Genomic DNA, 22,090 nt, shown 5'->3' on the forward strand with positions numbered 1-22,090 from the left:
ACCGGGCTCCTGCCTCTGTGCCCACACCACTGGCATAGGGCACCCAGCTAGAGGGGTGGCTGATGTATGCCAGGGCAGTGAAGGTTGTGGGCATGGCACACAGGGATGTGTGCCATGTCGATTCTCTGTTTTGTCTTGTACCCAGACACTCAGCCTGCCAGGGCAGTGTGTGTGTGTTAGGGTACAGGGCCTCTAAGGGTGGCACAATGAGTGCTGCAGCCCTTAGAGGCCTTCCCTGGTCACAAGGCCCTGGGTACCTAGGGTACCACTTACCAGGGGCTGACATGTGGCCAGGGTTTGCCAATTTTGTTTTGAGATTTTTGTTTTGGGAAGGAACATAGGCCCTGGGCTCCTGATTGGCAGGAGTCCAGGGCACACTCAGTCAAAGTACATTCAGCAATTCAGCAAAAAGTGGGGGCATACCATTCAAGAAAGATGGCACTTTCACACAACTATTTTGTCGGCTATTGAGTGAATAGCTGAGATTGTACACTCCTTTGTCCGCAGACTGATATGTATCTATTTACAAGAAAGGCATCTCGTATCCGGGTGAACAAGAGGCGCCAAAGTTAACTCTTGTAATATTCTAGAATAGTACACCTTTGGTTGTTTCTTGCATTTAGGTACAAGAACTAGTTTTGGGAGGAGCCTGCTTGGGCTTAGGAGGATATGTGGTTGCATACATAATCATGTACTGATGACATCCCACATAGAGAGGGATGAAGGGAGGTGCCAAAGGAGGCTGTATAGTGAAATCTGCTAATTAGCATACGGAATCCCAGAGCCCAACGGGCACTTACCTGCAGAAGCAACAGAAGATAGAGTAGTACATATCATGTCTGGCTTTTGACTCGAGTGATAGAAAGCATAGAAAGTATGCTTGCATATCTCTCTGATCGGTGCACGTTTCAAATTTGTCTCCCTGTAACAGACAAAAGTGTCACCGTTGTGGGACTGCTCATATCGCCTAGCTGATGTTATCTTTGTGCAGTGGCAGTATCGTAGCCAATGAGGTCTATCCGAGACGTGATTATTGCTTATTGAAAACTTTACCCAATACCCCGCTATGTCAACTTGAAAAATAGTTGATATTGGCAATTTTTGATAGTCTCTATGGAGGCTGGATCAATTGTGTCAAAAGAAGATTGATTATACATCATTATAGTTATTTAGTAAGCAAAGAGGTGTAGATATTTTTCATAGAATGTCAATACTCATTGGTCAATATGTTTTTTTAACAACTGTTTTATTTCAACTAAAGTGTTTCTCATATCTGTGGAAAAGGGTCCTCTTAATCAATAGGTAAGGTACACGTATTAAACTTTGTGATCTAATTGTCTTGGAAGCTGCACAGTGTCCAAAGCTTCAGACATTCATTCAGCATCTCTCTAAGTAGCCGAGCTAATGTGCTATTTTGTCGGCTATTGAGTGAATAGCTGAGATTGTACACTCCTTTGTCGGCAGACTGATATGTATCCTTTTACAAGAAAGGCATCTTGTATCTGGGTGAACAAAGAGGTGCCAAAGTGAACTCTTGTAATATTCTAGAATAGTACTCCTTTGGTTGCTCTGCTTGCATTTGGGTACAATAACTCGTTTTGGAAGGAGCCAGATGGGGCTTAGGAGTATATGTGTTTGCATACAGAATCATGTACTGATGACATCACACATTGAGAGGGATGAAGGGAGGTGCCAAAGGAGGCTGTATAGTGAAATCTGCTAATTAGCATATGGAATCCCAGAGCCCAATGGATACTTATCTGCAGAACCAACAGAAGATAAAGTAGTCCACCTGTTGTCTGGCTTTTGACCTGAGTGATAGAAAACATAGAAAGTATGCTTGCATATCTCTCTGATCAGTGCATATGTTCCAACTTTGTCTCCCTGTAAGAGACAAAAGTGTCACGATTGTGGGACTGCTCATATTGCCAATTGGACGTTATCTTTGAATAGTGGCAGTATTGTAACCAATGCGGTGTATCCGAGGTGTGATTGTTGCTTATTCAAAACTTTACGCAATACCCAGTCTTGTCAAATTGAACAACAGTTGTTGTTGGTAATTTAGGATAATCTTTACGGAGGCTAGATCAATTGTGTCAAAAAATGATTGATTATACATCAATGTATTTATTCAGTAAGAAAAAAGGTGTAGATATTTTTCATAGAATATCAATACTCTTTGCTCGATATGTTTTTCATTAACTGTTTCATTTCAACCAACGTGTTTTTTATATGCGTAAAGGAGGGTCTGCTTAATCATTAGGTAAGGTACACATATTAAACTTTGGGTGCTAATTGATTTAGAAGCTGCGCAGTGTCCGAAGATTCAGACATTTATTCAGTATCTCTCTAGGTTTTAGATCAAATGTACTATTGTGAGAAAGTGGCTCTGTATATACTGTTCCAAAATAGGTACAGGGTGTACAGAGTCCACAGTCCCCAGAGGTTTGGCAGAGGCTAAAGTTAGAAATAACCTTAGTCTCTAAAGTGGTAGCTTGGTCGAGCAGTAAGGCAGTATCAGAGGACAGTGTAAAGCATTTGTTGTACACACTCAGTCAGCGAAATGATTTCACACACTCAATAACTGAACTCTAGGCCAATGGTTTGTATAAAAAATATATGTCTGTTTTGTTTTAGAACCAACAATAGGAATTAAAATATACTTTCTCAGAATGAGATGCTTTATTTAAATACTTTTGCAATATGCAATTGGCTTTTGTAGAAAGTTATAAGTTGTTGCAATAGGCAACACAGTTTTAAACACAATAATGCATTGAGTTCAATAGAAATTTCAAGTTATTTGCAATAGATTACTTTCAGGATTACTTTAGAGATTCCAGCACTGGATCCTAGATTCAGTCCTGGGACAATACTTAGAAACAAGTGATAAAAGTCGACTTAGTTACTACTAGGATTTTTAAGTAATATTTTGCTATTTTAAAAGTTGACAGAAGAAATTTCATAGAAAACAGTCAATGATTCCCTATGGAAGAAAATTCAAGCTGCAGGTATAGTATGTTCTCGTTACTTTTGTAATCCAGTACTGGGTGCCTAGACTCAGTACTGGGACCTTTATCCAAAACAGGTAAGTAATTAACTTTTCAGAAGTTATACGATTTTTAAAGAATATTTAAAGTTTGCAGAAATTGACACTGAAGAAATTTCACAGAAAAACAGTCAATGATTCCCTATGGAAGAAAATTGGGTTACTGGTAAGTACAGTTGTAAGTATTTTTCAGAGTCAGTGCTGGGCACCAAGATCCAGCACTGGGAGCTCACCTAATAGCAGGTGAGTATTTTCGTTTTCGTTACTCGGCTGATTTTTGGTGAATTTCTAAGTTTTGAAAACTCCACACTTTGAAGAAATTTTCAGAAGAAACCAGTCAATGTTACCCTATGGAGAAAATTGAGTTATCGGTTTAAAGGTAAGTACTCGACTGGCAGAGTTAAGGTTCTGGGCATAGACTCAGGGGTCTCCCAGGGTCAGGTAGGTAGAGTGTTTTCACCCTCAGCGGCACAGGGGCAGCCGGGTGCAGAGAGAGTTAGGCCCAATGTTATCCTATGAGAGGTAGGGGGGCCTTGGTTGGTGGCTGCTGACTAGCAGGCTACGCGGCTGTGGGAGCTGGGCTCCCGGTCACTTGCTCAGGGCAAATGGGGAAGTAGATAGGTGTAGAGGTTACACTGCCAGGGCCACTTGGGCGGCTGGGTGCAGGGTGCTTTTGAGCTCTTGGGTGCTCAATTGATTTCAATGGGAGAGCTCCGGTTTGGAAAAAGATTGCAAGCTCGGGAAGAAGATTCTTTAGGTGCCACCAACACTTCGAGAGGTAAGTTGGGTAGTTGGAGGATAGGTAGGTACCCAGGATTTGGGCACAGGGAGCCGCAGGGCGCCGGGTGCAGGGGTGCATTTTGGTGTCGGGAAATCTTACCCTCTGTTGATCGCGTTGGGGGGGTACCTGGTTCTGAGGCTGCAGGTGTCGTCAGGAGCGTCTAGGGAAGTCCTTGGGTGCCGGACTCGGGTTCACAGTCGTCGTGGGGTCGTCCTCGTGGTCTTTGGTCACTCCGGCACAGGCCAGGCTTGGCGGGTGCAGAGTGTTTAGGGTTCGCGGTTCCGGGCTGATGCCAGGGATTAGAAGTAGATTTTGAGTAGAGCCTCTACTCATGGGAGTCCCAGGGGCTTAGAGCCAAAAGGTAGCCAGGTCCTCCGGGGTTTGTGAGGTTGCTGGCCACAATAGATGCCGGGTTGGAGCAGGAGCAGGTTCGAGTGTCGCCAGGCCTGTAGGGCTGGGGCCAAAGCAGTTGGTGTCTTCCTCTTCTTAGCAGCTGCAGGGCAGGTCTTCTTTCTTCTTCCTCTTCTTTGTATTTCGGAATCTGGAATCTGGGGAAGGAAGGTTCAGGGTGCCCCTAAATACTAAATTTAGGGGCGTTACAGGTAGGCGAAGGGCAGGGACCAATGGGTCCCTGTCCTGGGGTGAGTACACCCCCTATTCAGCCACTCTCCTCTGGGAGGGGGGCAGCAGCCTAGTCCTGATTGGGTAGGGCCTCCCATCTTCAAGATGGCGAGCGCCCGGAGATGTGCTTCACCTCGCCTTCCCCACCTGAGGGGTGGAGTTGGCAGGCTGGCCCATCCCCTGTCCTTATTTGGGGTTTCCGGCCAAGCTTCCCGCCAGAGTGGGGGTTGCAAGTGGCCTGGGGAAGCTCACAGAGGCGGCATGCCTTTGAAGCTTCCCCATGCCCATCCTGGGGGAGGAGATCTAGCATCTCGCCCAGGATGTGCATTGTTGCAGACCCAGGAGAGCAGGGGCTCTCCTACCCAGGGGTCCAGCAACATGTCTGCTGTGTGGCAGCCTAGGCAGCCTCAGAACAGACGTGGATTGTAAATTAGGTTTCAGGGGGCCTCTCTAAGATGCCCTCTGTGATGCTTGGTACATTAAATACCATACTGGCATCAGTGTGGGTTTAATGTGCTGAGCAGTTTGATACCAAACTTCTCAGTCTTCTGTGCTGCCATTATAGTGCTGTGGAGTTCGTGTTTGACAAGCTCCCAGCACCAGGTACTCTTAAATGGAAGCACTGCACTTACAGGGCCCAGGAATGGACCTGGGTACTGTAGGGGCACCGGGCTCCTGCCTCTGTGCCCACACCACTGGCATAGGGCACCCAGCTAGAGGGGTGGCTGATGTATGCCAGGGCAGTGAAGGTTGTGGGCATGGCACACAGGGATGTGTGCCATGTCGATTCTCTGTTTTGTCTTGTACCCAGACACTCAGCCTGCCAGGGCAGTGTGTGTGTGTTAGGGTACAGGGCCTCTAAGGGTGGCACAATGAGTGCTGCAGCCCTTAGAGGCCTTCCCTGGTCACAAGGCCCTGGGTACCTAGGGTACCACTTACCAGGGGCTGACATGTGGCCAGGGTTTGCCAATTTTGTTTTGAGATTTTTGTTTTGGGAAGGAACATAGGCCCTGGGCTCCTGATTGGCAGGAGTCCAGGGCACACTCAGTCAAAGTACATTCAGCAATTCAGCAAAAAGTGGGGGCATACCATTCAAGAAAGATGGCACTTTCACACAACTATTTTGTCGGCTATTGAGTGAATAGCTGAGATTGTACACTCCTTTGTCCGCAGACTGATATGTATCCATTTACAAGAAAGGCATCTCGTATCCGGGTGAACAAGAGACGCCAAAGTTAACTCTTGTAATATTCTAGAATAGTACACCTTTGGTTGCTTTCTTGCATTTAGGTACAAGAACTAGTTTTGGGAGGAGCCTGCTTGGGCTTAGGAGGATATGTGGTTGCATACATAATCATGTACTGATGACATCCCACATAGAGAGGGATGAAGGGAGGTGCCAAAGGAGGCTGTATAGTGAAATCTGCTAATTAGCATACGGAATCCCAGAGCCCAACGGGCACTTACCTGCAGAAGCAACAGAAGATAGAGTAGTACATATCATGTCTGGCTTTTGACTCGAGTGATAGAAAACATAGAAAGTATGCTTGCATATCTCTCTGATCGGTGCACGTTTCAAATTTGTCTCCCTGTAACAGACAAAAGTGTCACCGTTGTGGGACTGCTCATATCGCCTAGCTGATGTTATCTTTGTGCAGTGGCAGTATCGTAGCCAATGAGGTCTATCCAAGGTGTGATTATTGCTTATTGAAAACTTTACCCAATACCCCGCCATGTCAACTTGAAAAATAGTTGATATTGGCAATTTTTGATAGTCTCTATGGAGGCTGGATCAATTGTGTCAAAAGAAGATTGATTATACATCATTATAGTTATTTAGTAAGCAAAGAGGTGTAGATATTTTTCATAGAATGTCAATACTCATTGGTCAATATGTTTTTTTAACAACTGTTTTATTTCAACTAAAGTGTTTCTCATATCTGTGGAAAAGGGTACTCTTAATCAATAGGTAAGGTACACTTATTAAACTTTGTGATCTAATTGTCTTGGAAGCTGCACAGTGTCCAAAGCTTCAGACATTCATTCAGCATCTCTCTAAGTAGCAGAGCTAATGTGCTATTTTGTCGGCTATTGAGTGAATAGCTGAGATTGTACACTCCTTTGTCGGCAGACTGATATGTATCCTTTTACAAGAAAGGCATCTTGTATCTGGGTGAACAAAGAGGTGCCAAAGTGAACTCTTGTAATATTCTAGAATAGTACTCCTTTGGTTGCTCTGCTTGCATTTAGGTACAATAACTCGTTTTGGAAGGAGCCAGATGGGGCTTAGGAGTATATGTGTTTGCATACAGAATCATGTACTGATGACATCACACATAGAGAGGGATGAAGGGAGGTGCCAAAGGAGGCTGCATAGTGAAATCTGCTAATTAGCATATGGAATCCCAGAGCCCAATGGGTACTTATCTGCAGAACCAACAGAAGATAAAGTAGTCCACCTGTTGTCTGGCTTTTGACCTGAGTGATAGAAAACATAGAAAGTATGCTTGCATATCTCTCTGATCAGTGCATATGTTCCAACTTTGTCTCCCTGTAAGAGACAAAAGTGTCACGATTGTGGGACTGCTCATATTGCCAATTGGAAGTTATCTTCAAATAGTGGCAGTATTGTAACCAATGCGGTGTATCCGAGGTGTGATTGTTGCTTATTCAAAACTTTACGCAATACCCAGTCTTGTCAACTTGAACAACAGTTGTTGTTGGTAATTTAGGATAATCTTTACGGAGGCTAGATCAATTGTGTCAAAAAATGATTGATTATACATCAATGTATTTATTCAGTAAGAAAAAAGGTGTAGATATTTTTCATAGAATATCAATACTCTTTGCTCGATATGTTTTTCATTAACTGTTTCATTTCAACCAACGTGTTTTTTATATGCGTAAAAGAGGGTCCGCTTAATCATTAGGTAAGGTACACATATTAAACTTTGGGTGCTAATTGATTTAGAAGCTGCGCAGTGTCCGAAGATTCAGACATTTATTCAGCATCTCTCTAGGTTTTAGATCAAATGTACTATTGTGAGAAAGTGGCTCTGTATATACTGTTCCAAAATAAGTACAGGGTGTACAGAGTCCACAGTCCCCAGAGGTTTGGCAGAGGCTAAAGTTAGAAATAACCTTAGTCTCTAAAGTGGTAGCTTGGTCGAGCAGTAAGGCAGTATCAGAGGACAGTGTAAAGCATTTGTTGTACACACTCAGTCAGCGAAATGATTTCACACACTCAATAACTGAACTCTAGGCCAATGGTTTGTATAAAAAATATATGTCTGTTTTGTTTTAGAACCAACAATAGGAATTAAAATATACTTTCTCAGAATGAGATGCTTTATTTAAATACTTTTGCAATATGCAATTGGCTTTTGTAGAAAGTTATAAGTTGTTGCAATAGGCAACACAGTTTTAAACACAATAATGCATTGAGTTCAATAGAAATTTCAAGTTATTTGCAATAGATTACTTTCAGGATTACTTTAGAGATTCCAGGACTGGATCCTAGATTCAGTCCTGGGACAATACTTAGAAACAAGTGATAAAAGTCGACTTAGTTACTACTAGGATTTTTAAGTAATATTTTGCTATTTTAAAAGTTGACACTTAGAAGAAATTTCATAGAAAACAGTCAATGATTCCCTATGGAAGAAAATTCAAGCTGCAGGTATAGTATGTTCTCGTTACTTTTGTAATCCAGTACTGGGTGCCTAGACTCAGTACTGCGACCTTTATCCAAAACAGGTAAGTAATTAACTTTTCAGAAGTTATACGATTTTTAAAGAATATTTAAAGTTTGCAGAAATTGACACTGAAGAAATTTCACAGAAAAACAGTCAATGATTCCCTATGGAAGAAAATTGGGTTACTGGTAAGTACAGTTGTAAGTATTTTTCAGAGTCAGTGCTGGGCACCAAGATCCAGCACTGGGAGCTCACCTAATAGCAGGTGAGTATTTTCGTTTTCGTTACTCGGCTGATTTTTGGTGAATTTCTAAGTTTTGAAAACTCCACACTTTGAAGAAATTTTCAGAAGAAACCAGTCAATGTTACCCTATGGAGAAAATTGAGTTATCGGTTTAAAGGTAAGTACTCGACTGGCAGAGTTAAGGTTCTGGGCATAGACTCAGGGGTCTCCCAGGGTCAGGTAGGTAGAGTGTTTTCACCCTCAGCGGCACAGGGGCAGCCGGGTGCAGAGAGAGTTAGGCCCAATGTTATCCTATGAGAGGTAGGGGGGGCCTTGGTTGGTGGCTGCTGACTAGCAGGCTACGCGGCTGTGGGAGCTGGGCTCCTGGTCACTTGCTCAGGGCAAATGGGGAAGTAGATAGGTGTAGAGGTTACACTGCCAGGGCCACTCGGGCGGCTGGGTGCAGGGTGCTTTTGAGCTCTTGGGTGCTCAATTGATTTCAATGGGAGAGCTCCGGTTTAGAAAAAGATTGCAAGCTCGGGGACGAAGATTCTTTAGGTGCCACCACCACTTCGAGAGGTAAGTTGGGTAGTTGGAGGATAGGTAGGTACCCAGGATTTGGGCACAGGGAGCCGCAGGGCGCCGGGTGCAGGGGTGCCTTTTGGTGTCGGGAAATCTTACCCTCTGTTGATCGCGTTGGGGGGGTACCTGGTTCTGAGGCTGCAGGTGTCGTCAGGAGCGTCTAGGGAAGTCCTTGGGTGCCGGACTCGGGTTCACAGTCGTCGTGGGGTCGTCCTCGTGGTCTTTGGTCACTCCGGCACAGGCCAGGCTTGGCGGGTGCAGAGTGTGTAGGGTTCGCGGTTCCGGGCTGATGCCAGGGATTAGAAGTAGATTTTGAGTAGAGCCTCTACTCATGGGAGTCCCAGGGGCTTAGAACCAAAAGGTAGCCAGGTCCTCCGGGGTTTGTGAGGTTGCTGGCCACAATAGATGCCGGGTTGGAGCAGGAGCAGGTTCGAGTGTCGCCAGGCCTGTAGGGCTGGGGCCAAAGCAGTTGGTGTCTTCCTCTTCTTAGCAGCTGCAGGGCAGGTCTTCTTTCTTCTTCCTCTTCTTTGTATTTCGGAATCTGGAATCTGGTGAAGGAAGGTTCAGGGTGCCCCTAAATACTAAATTTAGGGGCGTTACAGGTATGCGAAGGGCAGGGACCAATGGGTCCCTGTCCTGGGGTGAGTACACCCCCTATTCAGCCACTCTTCTCTGGGAGGGGGGCAGCAAACTAGTCCTGATTGGGTAGGGCCTCCCATCTTCAAGATGGCGAGCGCCCGGAGATGTGCTTCACCTCGCCTTCCCCACCTGAGGGGTGGAGTTGGCAGGCTGGCCCATCCCCTGTCCTTATTTGGGGTTTCCGGCCAAGCTTCCCGCCAGAGTGGGGGTTGCAAGTGGCCTGGGGAAGCTCACAGAGGCGGCATGCCTTTGAAGCTTCCCCATGCCCATCCTGGGGGAGGAGATCTAGCATCTCGCCCAGGATGTGCATTGTTGCAGACCCAGGAGAGCAGGGGCTCTCCTACCCAGGGGTCCAGCAACATGTCTGCTGTGTGGCAGCCTAGGCAGCCTCAGAACAGACGTGGATTGTAAATTAGGTTTCAGGGGGCCTCTCTAAGATGCCCTCTGTGGTGCTTGGTACATTAAATACCATACTGGCATCAGTGTGGGTTTAATGTGCTGAGCAGTTTGATACCAAACTTCTCAGTCTTCTGTGCTGCCATTATAGTGCTGTGGAGTTCGTGTTTGACAAGCTCCCAGCACCAGGTACTCTTAAATGGAAGCACTGCACTTACAGGGCCCAGGAATGGACCTGGGTACTGTAGGGGCACCGGGCTCCTGCCTCTGTGCCCACACCACTGGCATAGGGCACCCAGCTAGAGGGGTGGCTGATGTATGCCAGGGCAGTGAAGGTTGTGGGCATGGCACACAGGGATGTGTGCCATGTCGATTCTCTGTTTTGTCTTGTACCCAGACACTCAGCCTGCCAGGGCAGTGTGTGTGTGTTAGGGTACAGGGCCTCTAAGGGTGGCACAATGAGTGCTGCAGCCCTTAGAGGCCTTCCCTGGTCACAAGGCCCTGGGTACCTAGGGTACCACTTACCAGGGGCTGACATGTGGCCAGGGTTTGCCAATTTTGTTTTGAGATTTTTGTTTTGGGAAGGAACATAGGCCCTGGGCTCCTGATTGGCAGGAGTCCAGGGCACACTCAGTCAAAGTACATTCAGCAATTCAGCAAAAAGTGGGGGCATACCATTCAAGAAAGATGGCACTTTCACACAACTATTTTGTCGGCTATTGAGTGAATAGCTGAGATTGTACACTCCTTTGTCCGCAGACTGATATGTATCCATTTACAAGAAAGGCATCTCGTATCCGGGTGAACAAGAGGCGCCAAAGTTAACTCTTGTAATATTCTAGAATAGTACACCTTTGGTTGCTTTCTTGCATTTAGGTACAAGAACTAGTTTTGGGAGGAGCCTGCTTGGGCTTAGGAGGATATGTGGTTGCATACATAATCATGTACTGATGACATCCCACATAGAGAGGGATGAAGGGAGGTGCCAAAGGAGGCTGTATAGTGAAATCTGCTAATTGGCATACGGAATCCCAGAGCCCAACGGGCACTTACCTGCAGAAGCAACAGAAGATAGAGTAGTACATATCATGTCTGGCTTTTGACTCGAGTGATAGAAAACATAGAAAGTATGCTTGCATATCTCTCTGATCGGTGCACGTTTCAAATTTGTCTCCCTGTAACAGACAAAAGTGTCACCGTTGTGGGACTGCTCATATCGCCTAGCTGATGTTATCTTTGTGCAGTGGCAGTATCGTAGCCAATGAGGTCTATCCGAGGCGTGATTATTGCTTATTGAAAACTTTACCCAATACCCCGCCATGTCAACTTGAAAAATAGTTGATATTGGCAATTTTTGATAGTCTCTATGGAGGCTGGATCAATTGTGTCAAAAGAAGATTGATTATACATCATTATAGTTATTTAGTAAGCAAAGAGGTGTAGATATTTTTCATAGAATGTCAATACTCATTGGTCAATATGTTTTTTTAACAACTGTTTTATTTCAACTAAAGTGTTTCTCATATCTGTGGAAAAGGGTCCTCTTAATCAATAGGTAAGGTACACGTATTAAACTTTGTGATCTAATTGTCTTGGAAGCTGCACAGTGTCCAAAGCTTCAGACATTCATTCAGCATCTCTCTAAGTAGCAGAGCTAATGTGCTATTTTGTCGGCTATTGAGTGAATAGCTGAGATTGTACACTCCTTTGTCGGCAGACTGATATGTATCCTTTTACAAGAAAGGCATCTTGTATCTGGGTGAACAAAGAGGTGCCAAAGTGAACTCTTGTAATATTCTAGAATAGTACTCCTTTGGTTGCTCTGCTTGCATTTAGGTACAATAACTCGTTTTGGAAGGAGCCAGATGGGGCTTAGGAGTATATGTGTTTGCATACAGAATCATGTACTGATGACATCACACATAGAGAGGGATGAAGGGAGGTGCCAAAGGAGGCTGTATAGCGAAATCTGCTAATTAGCATATGGAATCCCAGAGCCCAATGGATACTTATCTGCAGAACTAACAGAAGATAAAGTAGTCCACCTGTTGTCTGGCTTTTGACCTGAGTGATAGAAAACATAGAAAGTATGCTTGCATATCTCTGTGATCAGTGCATATGTTCCAACTTTGTCTCCCTGTAAGAGACAAAAGTGTCACGATTGTGGGACTGCTCATATTGCCAATTGGACGTTATCTTTGAATAGTGGCAGTATTGTAATCAATGCGGTGTATCCGAGGTGTGATTGTTGCTTATTCAAAACTTTACGCAATACCCAGTCTTGTCAACTTGAACAACAGTTGTTGTTGGTAATTTAGGATAATCTTTACGGAGGCTAGATCAATTGTGTCAAAAAATGATTGATTATACATCAATGTATTTATTCAGTAAGAAAAAAGGTGTAGATATTTTTCATAGAATATCAATACTCTTTGCTCGATATGTTTTTCATTAACTGTTTCATTTCAACCAACGTGTTTTTTATATGCGTAAAGGAGGGTCTGCTTAATCATTAGGTAAGGTACACATATTAAACTTTGGGTGCTAATTGATTTAGAAGCTGCGCAGTGTCCGAAGATTCAGACATTTATTCAGTATCTCTCTAGGTTTTAGATCAAATGTACTATTGTGAGAAAGTGGCTCTGTATATACTGTTCCAAAATAGGTACAGGGTGTACAGAGTCCACAGTCCCCAGAGGTTTGGCAGAGGCTAAAGTTAGAAATAACCTTAGTCTCTAAAGTGGTAGCTTGGTCGAGCAGTAAGGCAGTATCAGAGGACAGTGTAAAGCATTTGTTGTACACACTCAGTCAGCGAAATGATTTCACACACTCAATAACTGAACTCTAGGCCAATGGTTTGTATAAAAAATATATGTCTGTTTTGTTTTAGAACCAACAATAGGAATTAAAATATACTTTCTCAGAATGAGATGCTTTATTTAAATACTTTTGCAATATGCAATTGGCTTTTGTAGAAAGTTATAAGTTGTTGCAATAGGCAACACAGTTTTAAACACAATAATGCATTGAGTTCAATAGAAATTTCAAGTTATTTGCAATAGATTACTTTCAGGATTACTTTAGAGATTCCAGGACTGGATCCTAGATTCAGTCCTGGGACAATACTTAGAAACAAGTGATAAAAGTCGACTTAGTTACTACTAGGATTTTTAAGTAATATTTTGCTATTTTAAAAGTTGACACTTAGAAGAAATTTCATAGAAAACAGTCAATGATTCCCTATGGAAGAAAATTCAAGCTGCAGGTATAGTATGTTCTCGTTACTTTTGTAATCCAGTACTGGGTGCCTAGACTCAGTACTGGGACCTTTATCCAAAACAGGTAAGTAATTAACTTTTCAGAAGTTATACGATTTTTAAAGAATATTTAAAGTTTGCAGAAATTGACACTGAAGAAATTTCACAGAAAAACAGTCAATGATTCCCTATGGAAGAAAATTGGGTTACTGGTAAGTACAGTTGTAAGTATTTTTCAGAGTCAGTGCTGGGCACCAAGATCCAGCACTGGGAGCTCACCTAATAGCAGGTGAGTATTTTCGTTTTCGTTACTCGGCTGATTTTTGGTGAATTTCTAAGTTTTGAAAACTCCACACTTTGAAGAAATTTTCAGAAGAAACCAGTCAATGTTACCCTATGGAGAAAATTGAGTTATCGGTTTAAAGGTAAGTACTCGACTGGCAGAGTTAAGGTTCTGGGCATAGACTCAGGGGTCTCCCAGGGTCAGGTAGGTAGAGTGTTGTCACCCTCAGCGGCACAGGGGCAGCCGGGTGCAGAGAGAGTTAGGCCCAATGTTATCCTATGAGAGGTAGGGGGGCCTTGGTTGGTGGCTGCTGACTAGCAGGCTACGCGGCTGTGGGAGCTGGGCTCCTGGTCACTTGCTCAGGGCAAATGGGGAAGTAGATAGGTGTAGAGGTTACACTGCCAGGGCCACTCGGGCGGCTGGGTGCAGGGTGCTTTTGAGCTCTTGGGTGCTCAATTGATTTCAATGGGAGAGCTCCGGTTTAGAAAAAGATTGCAAGCTCGGGGACGAAGATTCTTTAGGTGCCACCACCACTTCGAGAGGTAAGTTGGGTAGTTGGAGGATAGGTAGGTACCCAGGATTTGGGCACAGGGAGCCGCAGGGCGCCGGGTGCAGGGGTGCCTTTTGGTGTCGGGAAATCTTACCCTCTGTTGATCGCGTTGGGGGGGTACCTGGTTCTGAGGCTGCAGGTGTCGTCAGGAGCGTCTAGGGAAGTCCTTGGGTGCCGGACTCGGGTTCACAGTCGTCGTGGGGTCGTCCTCGTGGTCTTTGGTCACTCCGGCACAGGCCAGGCTTGGCGGGTGCAGAGTGTGTAGGGTTCGCGGTTCCGGGCTGATGCCAGGGATTAGAAGTAGATTTTGAGTAGAGCCTCTACTCATGGGAGTCCCAGGGGCTTAGAGCCAAAAGGTAGCCAGGTCCTCCGGGGTTTGTGAGGTTGCTGGCCACAATAGATGCCGGGTTGGAGCAGGAGCAGGTTCGAGTGTCGCCAGGCCTGTAGGGCTGGGGCCAAAGCAGTTGGTGTCTTCCTCTTCTTAGCAGCTGCAGGGCAGGTCTTCTTTCTTCTTCCTCTTCTTTGTATTTCGGAATCTGGAATCTGGGGAAGGAAGGTTCAGGGTGCCCCTAAATACTAAATTTAGGGGCGTTACAGGTAGGCGAAGGGCAGGGACCAATGGGTCCCTGTCCTGGGGTGAGTACACCCCCTATTCAGCCACTCTCCTCTGGGAGGGGGGCAGCAGCCTAGTCCTGATTGGGTAGGGCCTCCCATCTTCAAGATGGCGAGCGCCCGGAGATGTGCTTCACCTCGCCTTCCCCACCTGAGGGGTGGAGTTGGCAGGCTGGCCCATCCCCTGTCCTTATTTGGGGTTTCCGGCCAAGCTTCCCGCCAGAGTGGGGGTTGCAAGTGGCCTGGGGAAGCTCACAGAGGCGGCATGCCTTTGAAGCTTCCCCATGCCCATCCTGGGGGAGGAGATCTAGCATCTCGCCCAGGATGTGCATTGTTGCAGACCCAGGAGAGCAGGGGCTCTCCTACCCAGGGGTCCAGCAACATGTCTGCTGTGTGGCAGCCTAGGCAGCCTCAGAACAGACGTGGATTGTAAATTAGGTTTCAGGGGGCCTCTCTAAGATGCCCTCTGTGGTGCTTGGTACATTAAATACCATACTGGCATCAGTGTGGGTTTAATGTGCTGAGCAGTTTGATACCAAACTTCTCAGTCTTCTGTGCTGCCATTATAGTGCTGTGGAGTTCGTGTTTGACAAGCTCCCAGCACCAGGTACTCTTAAATGGAAGCACTGCACTTACAGGGCCCAGGAATGGACCTGGGTACTGTAGGGGCACCGGGCTCCTGCCTCTGTGCCCACACCACTGGCATAGGGCACCCAGCTAGAGGGGTGGCTGATGTATGCCAGGGCAGTGAAGGTTGTGGGCATGGCACACAGGGATGTGTGCCATGTCGATTCTCTGTTTTGTCTTGTACCCAGACACTCAGCCTGCCAGGGCAGTGTGTGTGTGTTAGGGTACAGGGCCTCTAAGGGTGGCACAATGAGTGCTGCAGCCCTTAGAGGCCTTCCCTGGTCACAAGGCCCTGGGTACCTAGGGTACCACTTACCAGGGGCTGACATGTGGCCAGGGTTTGCCAATTTTGTTTTGAGATTTTTGTTTTGGGAAGGAACATAGGCCCTGGGCTCCTGATTGGCAGGACTCCAGGGCACACTCAGTCAAAGTACATTCAGCAATTCAGCAAAAAGTGGGGGCATACCATTCAAGAAAGATGGCACTTTCACACAACTATTTTGTCGGCTATTGAGTGAATAGCTGAGATTGTACACTCCTTTGTCCGCAGACTGATATGTATCCATTTACAAGAAAGGCATCTCGTATCCGGGTGAACAAGAGACGCCAAAGTTAACTCTTGTAATATTCTAGAATAGTACACCTTTGGTTGCTTTCTTGCATTTAGGTACAAGAACTAGTTTTGGGAGGAGCCTGCTTGGGCTTAGGAGGATATGTGGTTGCATACATAATCATGTACTGATGACATCCCACATAGAGAGGGATGAAGGGAGGTGCCAAAGGAGGCTGTATAGTGAAATCTGCTAATTAGCATACGGAATCCCAGAGCCCAACGGGCACTTACCTGCAGAAGCAACAGATTATAGAGTAGTACATATCATGTCTGGCTTTTGACTCGAGTGATAGAAAACATAGAAAGTATGCTTGCATATCTCTCTGATCGGTGCACGTTTCAAATTTGTCTCCCTGTAACAGACAAAAGTGTCACCGTTGTGGGACTGCTCATATCGCCTAGCTGATGTTATCTTTGTGCAGTGGCAGTATCGTAGCCAATGAGGTCTATCCAAGGTGTGATTATTGCTTATTGAAAACTTTACCCAATACCCCGCCATGTCGACTTGAAAAATAGTTGATATTGGTAATTTTTGATAGTCTCTATGGAGGCTGGATCAATTGTGTCAAAAGAAGATTGATTATACATCATTATAGTTATTTAGTAAGCAAAGAGGTGTAGATATTTTTCATAGAATGTCAATACTCATTGGTCAATATGTTTTTTTAACAACTGTTTTATTTCAACTAAAGTGTTTCTCATATCTGTGGAAAAGGGTACTCTTAATCAATAGGTAAGGTACACTTATTAAACTTTGTGATCTAATTGTCTTGGAAGCTGCACAGTGTCCAAAGCTTCAGACATTCATTCAGCATCTCTCTAAGTAGCAGAGCTAATGTGCTATTTTGTCGGCTATTGAGTGAATAGCTGAGATTGTACACTCCTTTGTCGGCAGACTGATATGTATCCTTTTACAAGAAAGGCATCTTGTATCTGGGTGAACAAAGAGGTGCCAAAGTGAACTCTTGTAATATTCTAGAATAGTACTCCTTTGGTTGCTCTGCTTGCATTTAGGTACAATAACTCGTTTTGGAAGGAGCCAGATGGGGCTTAGGAGTATATGTGTTTGCATACAGAATCATGTACTGATGACATCACACATAGAGAGGGATGAAGGGAGGTGCCAAAGGAGGCTGCATAGTGAAATCTGCTAATTAGCATATGGAATCCCAGAGCCCAATGGGTACTTATCTGCAGAACCAACAGAAGATAAAGTAGTCCACCTGTTGTCTGGCTTTTGACCTGAGTGATAGAAAACATAGAAAGTATGCTTGCATATCTCTCTGATCAGTGCATATGTTCCAACTTTGTCTCCCTGTAAGAGACAAAAGTGTCACGATTGTGGGACTGCTCATATTGCCAATTGGACGTTATCTTTGAATAGTGGCAGTATTGTAACCAATGCGGTGTATCCGAGGTGTGATTGTTGCTTATTCAAAACTTTACGCAATACCCAGTCTTGTCAACTTGAACAACAGTTGTTGTTGGTAATTTAGGATAATCTTTACGGAGGCTAGATCAATTGTGTCAAAAAATGATTGATTATACATCAATGTATTTATTCAGTAAGAAAAAAGGTGTAGATATTTTTCATAGAATATCAATACTCTTTGCTCGATATGTTTTTCATTAACTGTTTCATTTCAACCAACGTGTTTTTTATATGCGTAAAAGAGGGTCCGCTTAATCATTAGGTAAGGTACACATATTAAACTTTGGGTGCTAATTGATTTAGAAGCTGCGCAGTGTCCGAAGATTCAGACATTTATTCAGCATCTCTCTAGGTTTTAGATCAAATGTACTATTGTGAGAAAGTGGCTCTGTATATACTGTTCCAAAATAAGTACAGGGTGTACAGAGTCCACAGTCCCCAGAGGTTTGGCAGAGGCTAAAGTTAGAAATAACCTTAGTCTCTAAAGTGGTAGCTTGGTCGAGCAGTAAGGCAGTATCAGAGGACAGTGTAAAGCATTTGTTGTACACACTCAGTCAGCGAAATGATTTCACACACTCAATAACTGAACTCTAGGCCAATGGTTTGTATAAAAAAGATATGTCTGTTTTGTTTTAGAACCAACAATAGGAATTAAAATATACTTTCTCAGAATGAGATGTTTTATTTAAATACTTTTGCAATATGCAATTGGCTTTTGTAGAAAGTTATAAGTTGTTGCAATAGGCAACACAGTTTTAAACACAATAATGCATTGAGTTCAATGGAAATTTCAAGTTATTTGCAATAGATTACTTTCAGGATTACTTTAGAGATTCCAGGACTGGATCCTAGATTCAGTCCTGGGACAATACTTAGAAACAAGTGATAAAAGTCGACTTAGTTACTACTAGGATTTTTAAGTAATATTTTGCTATTTTAAAAGTTGACACTTAGAAGAAATTTCATAGAAAACAGTCAATGATTCCCTCTGGAAGAAAATTCAAGCTGCAGGTATAGTATGTTCTCGTTACTTTTGTAATCCAGTACTGGGTGCCTAGACTCAGTACTGGGACCTTTATCCAAAACAGGTAAGTAATTAACTTTTCAGAAGTTATACGATTTTTAAAGAATATTTAAAGTTTGCAGAAATTGACACTGAAGAAATTTCACAGAAAAACAGTCAATGATTCCCTATGGAAGAAAATTGGGTTACTGGTAAGTACAGTTGTAAGTATTTTTCAGAGTCAGTGCTGGGCACCAAGATCCAGCACTGGGAGCTCACCTAATAGCAGGTGAGTATTTTCGTTTTCGTTACTCGGCTGATTTTTGGTGAATTTCTAAGTTTTGAAAACTCCACACTTTGAAGAAATTTTCAGAAGAAACCAGTCAATGTTACCCTATGGAGAAAATTGAGTTATCGGTTTAAAGGTAAGTACTCGACTGGCAGAGTTAAGGTTCTGGGCATAGACTCAGGGGTCTCCCAGGGTCAGGTAGGTAGAGTGTTTTCACCCTCAGCGGCACAGGGGCAGCCGGGTGCAGAGAGAGTTAGGCCCAATGTTATCCTATGAGAGGTAGGGGGGGCCTTGGTTGGTGGCTGCTGACTAGCAGGCTACGCGGCTGTGGGAGCTGGGCTCCTGGTCACTTGCTCAGGGCAAATGGGGAAGTAGATAGGTGTAGAGGTTACACTGCCAGGGCCACTCGGGCGGCTGGGTGCAGGGTGCTTTTGAGCTCTTGGGTGCTCAATTGATTTCAATGGGAGAGCTCCGGTTTAGAAAAAGATTGCAAGCTCGGGGACGAAGATTCTTTAGGTGCCACCACCACTTCGAGAGGTAAGTTGGGTAGTTGGAGGATAGGTAGGTACCCAGGATTTGGGCACAGGGAGCCGCAGGGCGCCGGGTGCAGGGGTGCCTTTTGGTGTCGGGAAATCTTACCCTCTGTTGATCGCGTTGGGGGGGTACCTGGTTCTGAGGCTGCAGGTGTCGTCAGGAGCGTCTAGGGAAGTCCTTGGGTGCCGGACTCGGGTTCACAGTCGTCGTGGGGTCGTCCTCGTGGTCTTTGGTCACTCCGGCACAGGCCAGGCTTGGCGGGTGCAGAGTGTGTAGGGTTCGCGGTTCCGGGCTGATGCCAGGGATTAGAAGTAGATTTTGAGTAGAGCCTCTACTCATGGGAGTCCCAGGGGCTTAGAACCAAAAGGTAGCCAGGTCCTCCGGGGTTTGTGAGGTTGCTGGCCACAATAGATGCCGGGTTGGAGCAGGAGCAGGTTCGAGTGTCGCCAGGCCTGTAGGGCTGGGGCCAAAGCAGTTGGTGTCTTCCTCTTCTTAGCAGCTGCAGGGCAGGTCTTCTTTCTTCTTCCTCTTCTTTGTATTTCGGAATCTGGAATCTGGTGAAGGAAGGTTCAGGGTGCCCCTAAATACTAAATTTAGGGGCGTTACAGGTATGCGAAGGGCAGGGACCAATGGGTCCCTGTCCTGGGGTGAGTACACCCCCTATTCAGCCACTCTTCTCTGGGAGGGGGGCAGCAAACTAGTCCTGATTGGGTAGGGCCTCCCATCTTCAAGATGGCGAGCGCCCGGAGATGTGCTTCACCTCGCCTTCCCCACCTGAGGGGTGGAGTTGGCAGGCTGGCCCATCCCCTGTCCTTATTTGGGGTTTCCGGCCAAGCTTCCCGCCAGAGTGGGGGTTGCAAGTGGCCTGGGGAAGCTCACAGAGGCGGCATGCCTTTGAAGCTTCCCCATGCCCATCCTGGGGGAGGAGATCTAGCATCTCGCCCAGGATGTGCATTGTTGCAGACCCAGGAGAGCAGGGGCTCTCCTACCCAGGGGTCCAGCAACATGTCTGCTGTGTGGCAGCCTAGGCAGCCTCAGAACAGACGTGGATTGTAAATTAGGTTTCAGGGGGCCTCTCTAAGATGCCCTCTGTGGTGCTTGGTACATTAAATACCATACTGGCATCAGTGTGGGTTTAATGTGCTGAGCAGTTTGATACCAAACTTCTCAGTCTTCTGTGCTGCCATTATAGTGCTGTGGAGTTCGTGTTTGACAAGCTCCCAGCACCAGGTACTCTTAAATGGAAGCACTGCACTTACAGGGCCCAGGAATGGACCTGGGTACTGTAGGGGCACCGGGCTCCTGCCTCTGTGCCCACACCACTGGCATAGGGCACCCAGCTAGAGGGGTGGCTGATGTATGCCAGGGCAGTGAAGGTTGTGGGCATGGCACACAGGGATGTGTGCCATGTCGATTCTCTGTTTTGTCTTGTACCCAGACACTCAGCCTGCCAGGGCAGTGTGTGTGTGTTAGGGTACAGGGCCTCTAAGGGTGGCACAATGAGTGCTGCAGCCCTTAGAGGCCTTCCCTGGTCACAAGGCCCTGGGTACCTAGGGTACCACTTACCAGGGGCTGACATGTGGCCAGGGTTTGCCAATTTTGTTTTGAGATTTTTGTTTTGGGAAGGAACATAGGCCCTGGGCTCCTGATTGGCAGGAGTCCAGGGCACACTCAGTCAAAGTACATTCAGCAATTCAGCAAAAAGTGGGGGCATACCATTCAAGAAAGATGGCACTTTCACACAACTATTTTGTCGGCTATTGAGTGAATAGCTGAGATTGTACACTCCTTTGTCCGCAGACTGATATGTATCCATTTACAAGAAAGGCATCTCGTATCCGGGTGAACAAGAGGCGCCAAAGTTAACTCTTGTAATATTCTAGAATAGTACACCTTTGGTTGCTTTCTTGCATTTAGGTACAAGAACTAGTTTTGGGAGGAGCCTGCTTGGGCTTAGGAGGATATGTGGTTGCATACATAATCATGTACTGATGACATCCCACATAGAGAGGGATGAAGGGAGGTGCCAAAGGAGGCTGTATAGTGAAATCTGCTAATTGGCATACGGAATCCCAGAGCCCAACGGGCACTTACCTGCAGAAGCAACAGAAGATAGAGTAGTACATATCATGTCTGGCTTTTGACTCGAGTGATAGAAAACATAGAAAGTATGCTTGCATATCTCTCTGATCGGTGCACGTTTCAAATTTGTCTCCCTGTAACAGACAAAAGTGTCACCGTTGTGGGACTGCTCATATCGCCTAGCTGATGTTATCTTTGTGCAGTGGCAGTATCGTAGCCAATGAGGTCTATCCGAGGCGTGATTATTGCTTATTGAAAACTTTACCCAATACCCCGCCATGTCAACTTGAAAAATAGTTGATATTGGCAATTTTTGATAGTCTCTATGGAGGCTGGATCAATTGTGTCAAAAGAAGATTGATTATACATCATTATAGTTATTTAGTAAGCAAAGAGGTGTAGATATTTTTCATAGAATGTCAATACTCATTGGTCAATATGTTTTTTTAACAACTGTTTTATTTCAACTAAAGTGTTTCTCATATCTGTGGAAAAGGGTCCTCTTAATCAATAGGTAAGGTACACGTATTAAACTTTGTGATCTAATTGTCTTGGAAGCTGCACAGTGTCCAAAGCTTCAGACATTCATTCAGCATCTCTCTAAGTAGCAGAGCTAATGTGCTATTTTGTCGGCTATTGAGTGAATAGCTGAGATTGTACACTCCTTTGTCGGCAGACTGATATGTATCCTTTTACAAGAAAGGCATCTTGTATCTGGGTGAACAAAGAGGTGCCAAAGTGAACTCTTGTAATATTCTAGAATAGTACTCCTTTGGTTGCTCTGCTTGCATTTAGGTACAATAACTCGTTTTGGAAGGAGCCAGA

General features: G+C 45.2%; 9 non-coding genes across 9 annotated transcripts; all 9 read left to right on the forward strand.

The window, feature by feature from the left end:
* Positions 1-979: 979 nt before the first annotated feature.
* LOC146783657 (U4 spliceosomal RNA) lies at positions 980-1,120 on the forward strand. The gene has a single exon (XR_014971134.1). It is a non-coding gene; the product is annotated as a U4 spliceosomal RNA (small nuclear RNA).
* Positions 1,121-1,941: 821 nt separating this feature from the next.
* LOC146783658 (U4 spliceosomal RNA) lies at positions 1,942-2,082 on the forward strand. Its single transcript, XR_014971239.1, has one exon. It is a non-coding gene; the product is annotated as a U4 spliceosomal RNA (small nuclear RNA).
* Positions 2,083-6,094: 4,012 nt separating this feature from the next.
* LOC146783659 (U4 spliceosomal RNA) lies at positions 6,095-6,235 on the forward strand. The gene has a single exon (XR_014971132.1). It is a non-coding gene; the product is annotated as a U4 spliceosomal RNA (small nuclear RNA).
* An 821-nt stretch (positions 6,236-7,056) lies between these two features.
* On the forward strand, positions 7,057-7,197 carry LOC146783660 (U4 spliceosomal RNA). The gene has a single exon (XR_014971238.1). It is a non-coding gene; the product is annotated as a U4 spliceosomal RNA (small nuclear RNA).
* Positions 7,198-11,215: 4,018 nt separating this feature from the next.
* Positions 11,216-11,356, forward strand: LOC146783661 (U4 spliceosomal RNA). The gene has a single exon (XR_014971073.1). It is a non-coding gene; the product is annotated as a U4 spliceosomal RNA (small nuclear RNA).
* An 821-nt stretch (positions 11,357-12,177) lies between these two features.
* On the forward strand, positions 12,178-12,318 carry LOC146783662 (U4 spliceosomal RNA). The gene has a single exon (XR_014971228.1). It is a non-coding gene; the product is annotated as a U4 spliceosomal RNA (small nuclear RNA).
* A 4,017-nt stretch (positions 12,319-16,335) lies between these two features.
* On the forward strand, positions 16,336-16,476 carry LOC146783663 (U4 spliceosomal RNA). Its single transcript, XR_014971143.1, has one exon. It is a non-coding gene; the product is annotated as a U4 spliceosomal RNA (small nuclear RNA).
* An 821-nt stretch (positions 16,477-17,297) lies between these two features.
* On the forward strand, positions 17,298-17,438 carry LOC146783664 (U4 spliceosomal RNA). The gene has a single exon (XR_014971196.1). It is a non-coding gene; the product is annotated as a U4 spliceosomal RNA (small nuclear RNA).
* Positions 17,439-21,456: 4,018 nt separating this feature from the next.
* LOC146783665 (U4 spliceosomal RNA) lies at positions 21,457-21,597 on the forward strand. The gene has a single exon (XR_014971074.1). It is a non-coding gene; the product is annotated as a U4 spliceosomal RNA (small nuclear RNA).
* Positions 21,598-22,090: the final 493 nt, after the last annotated feature.

This window comes from Triturus cristatus, chromosome 11 (assembly GCF_964204655.1).
Source record: "Triturus cristatus chromosome 11, aTriCri1.1, whole genome shotgun sequence".
Lineage (NCBI taxonomy): Eukaryota > Metazoa > Chordata > Amphibia > Caudata > Salamandridae > Triturus > Triturus cristatus.